Source organism: Budorcas taxicolor, chromosome 19, assembly GCF_023091745.1.
Source record: "Budorcas taxicolor isolate Tak-1 chromosome 19, Takin1.1, whole genome shotgun sequence".
Lineage (NCBI taxonomy): Eukaryota > Metazoa > Chordata > Mammalia > Artiodactyla > Bovidae > Budorcas > Budorcas taxicolor.
This window is the reverse complement of record NC_068928.1, coordinates 55,664,300-55,667,245: the sequence shown is the minus strand read 5'-3', so window position 1 is coordinate 55,667,245 and position 2,946 is coordinate 55,664,300.

Genomic DNA, 2,946 nt, shown 5'->3' with positions numbered 1-2,946 from the left:
AAAGAAGTAGAAATTGTTTTCCTTGTGATGAGAACTCTGAGTATTTATTCTCATAACAACTTTCATATGTAACATACAGCAGTGTTAATTACATTTGTCATGTTGTATATTACATCCCTAGTACTTACTTTGGAGAAGGCAATGGCACCCCACTCCAGTACTCTTGCCTGGAAAATCCCACGGATGGAGGAGCCTGGAAGGCTGCAGTCCATGGGGTCACTAAGTTGGACATGACTGAGTGACTTCACTTTCACTTTTCGCTTTCATGCATTGGAGAAGGAAATGGCAACTCACTCCAGTGTTCTTGCCTGGAGAATCCCAGGGACTGCGGAGCCCGGTGGGCTGCTGTCTATGGGGTCACACAGAGTCGGACACGACTGAAGTGACTTAGCAACTTAGCAAGTACTTACTTATAACTGGAATTTTGTATCTTTTGACTGTCTTCATCCAGTCCTCACACCTCCATCTTCTAGAGACTTTTTTGGTTGTCACAACTGTCAAGGGTATTATTGGGATCTACTGAATAGAAGAGATTCTGCTCAACAGCCTGCAGTGAACAGGACAGCTCTGTTTTGTCACTCAAGTTACTTTTTTTCTCAGGTCTTCTTCTGAGGGTGTTTTTTCCTTCTGGTCTTTCATGTTTACCAGAATAATTTTTTTTTTGGCCTTATATTGGAAAACAATAGATTATCGGCCTTCCCCTGGTGGCTAATTGGTAAAGAATCCACCTGCAATGCAGGAGATGCAAAAGATGTGGATTCGACCTTGAGTTGGGAAGATTCCCTTGAAGAAGGAAATGGCAACCCCCTCCAGCATTCATGCCTGGGAACTCCCTTGGACAGAGGTGCCTGGCGGGCTACAGTCCAGAGGGTCGAAAAGAGTTGGACATGACTGAGAAACTGTAGGCACACAGTTGATTAGCAATGTGTTACTTTCAGGTGTACAAAGTGATTCAGTAGCAAAGTGATTCAGTTATATGTATACATGTATCTATTCCTTTTCAAATTCTTTTCAGAATAATTTTTTTCTGGAGGAAATTAGACACTTCTATCAATGTCTTAAGCTTGGCTTTAACTTCACTTCTGATGCTTTAAAAACTTTCAATAGAGCAGCTATAATAGCCAGTTTTTAAAACATGATTTATCTGCTACTGAGAGTTTATTTTACATCTGGAATCTATCAGGCCTCTTTCATCCACTAGGAAATGGATATGACTTTGTAATGTCTCATAGCCACGCCAATGGTGTAAAAAATGCTCAGATCAGAGGAACTTTGTGAAACATTTGGAAAATGCAGCAAGACATAGATGGTAGAACACTGTGGAATTTTGTGTGAAACTACATTAAATTTCATCCTATGGCTGGCTGACTTCAGAGACACAGATTTGAGTAAAATTGTGATAACCACAGGATTTTTCTCCCTTTACTAAAAAGTGTATACGTCAAAAGAACAAACTATTGGGGTCACAGGGTTTTCCTAACATTCCAAGTCATCTTATTTCTACTATTCAAATAGGTCGTTGAGAATCATCTCAGTGAAGGAAGTGCTTCCCGAAGTAAATTACTGAAAATTTGTCTTTATTTTCATATCGAATTTCTTTTCTAGATAATAAAAGCTGCTACATTTTCAGGCACCATTTCCAAAGGTGTAAGATATCGAATTAGTTCCAGCTTGTTTAAAAAAAAAATGCGCTTATTTGGGAATTTAGAACCAGTAATATTCTCTTCTTTGTATGTCTGCTGCTGCTGCCGCTGCTGCTAAGTCGCTTCAGTCGTGTCCGACTCTGTGCGACCCCAGAGAGGGCAGCCCACCAGGCTCCCCCGTCCCTGGGATTCTCCAGGCAAGAACACTGGAGTGGGTTGCCATTTCCTTCTCCAATGCATGAAAGTGAAAAGTGAAAGTGAAGTCGCTCAGTCGTGTCCAACCCTCAGCGACCCCATGGACTGCAGCCTTCCAGGCTCCTCCGTCCATGGGATTTTCCAGGCAAGAATACTGGAGTGGGGTGCCATTGCCTTCTCCGTCTTTGTATGTCTATGCATTTGTAAACATGGCACTCACAAAATAAATAACTCCTTTAGGTCACCGAAGCACTTTTGAGGTTTTCCATAACAAGACCTGGGATTCGAATTCCCTGATTTGATTTTCTCCTGCTTTTCTTTGGTGAGATAACAAATCAGTTGTTCAGTCGCTAGGCCGCGTTCGACTCTTGCGACTCCATGAACTGTAGTCCGCCAGGCTCCTCTGTCCATGGGATTTTCCCAGGCAAGAGTATGAGAGGGTTGCCATTTTCTTCTGTAGGGGATCTTTCCCACCCTGGGATCGAACCCGCGTCTCGGTATTCTTGACCACTGAGCCACCTGGGAAGCCCATAACAAACCAGTATTTGTGTTCAACTGAGTCCAGGGGTCTCCGTTTCCTAGCTGTTTCAGCTGCATCAATCTCGTCCGCCTCACGCCTCTGGAGCCTTTTGGGGTAGGAGCTGGTGACGAATACCTTCGTACACAAGCCCGATGGACCAAAGGGGCTCCTGCCATGGAAAAAGCAGCGGCGCCGACGACTGGAGCCTGCAGACCGAGGCGCGGGAAGGAAACCCAGGCTCGCCAGAGGTGATGAGCTCGCTCCCGCCGGGGCCAAACCGAGCGCTCGCCCTCGACCGCGCACGCGCAGCCGCCTCCCCGCCGCTCCCGCCGTCTCCAGGGGGCCTTCTTTCCGCCCGGCTCAGGGGTGTCCGCGGCGGCGCCGGCTCTGGCGAAAGGGGTCCCGTGAGGGCAGGCCGCCCCTAGCGCTGCCTTCCCCGTTCGTGTGGTCGAGGCCAGAAGGAGGGGCGCGTGGGCAGCGCCGCAGAGCGGGTGGCCGAGGCTCTGAGGAGAAGGCCCCGCCGCGGCGGGCCTCTGGGCCTGCAGGCAGTGCGGGAGGCGCTCACGCGCGGGGTCCTCTCTCGCAGCC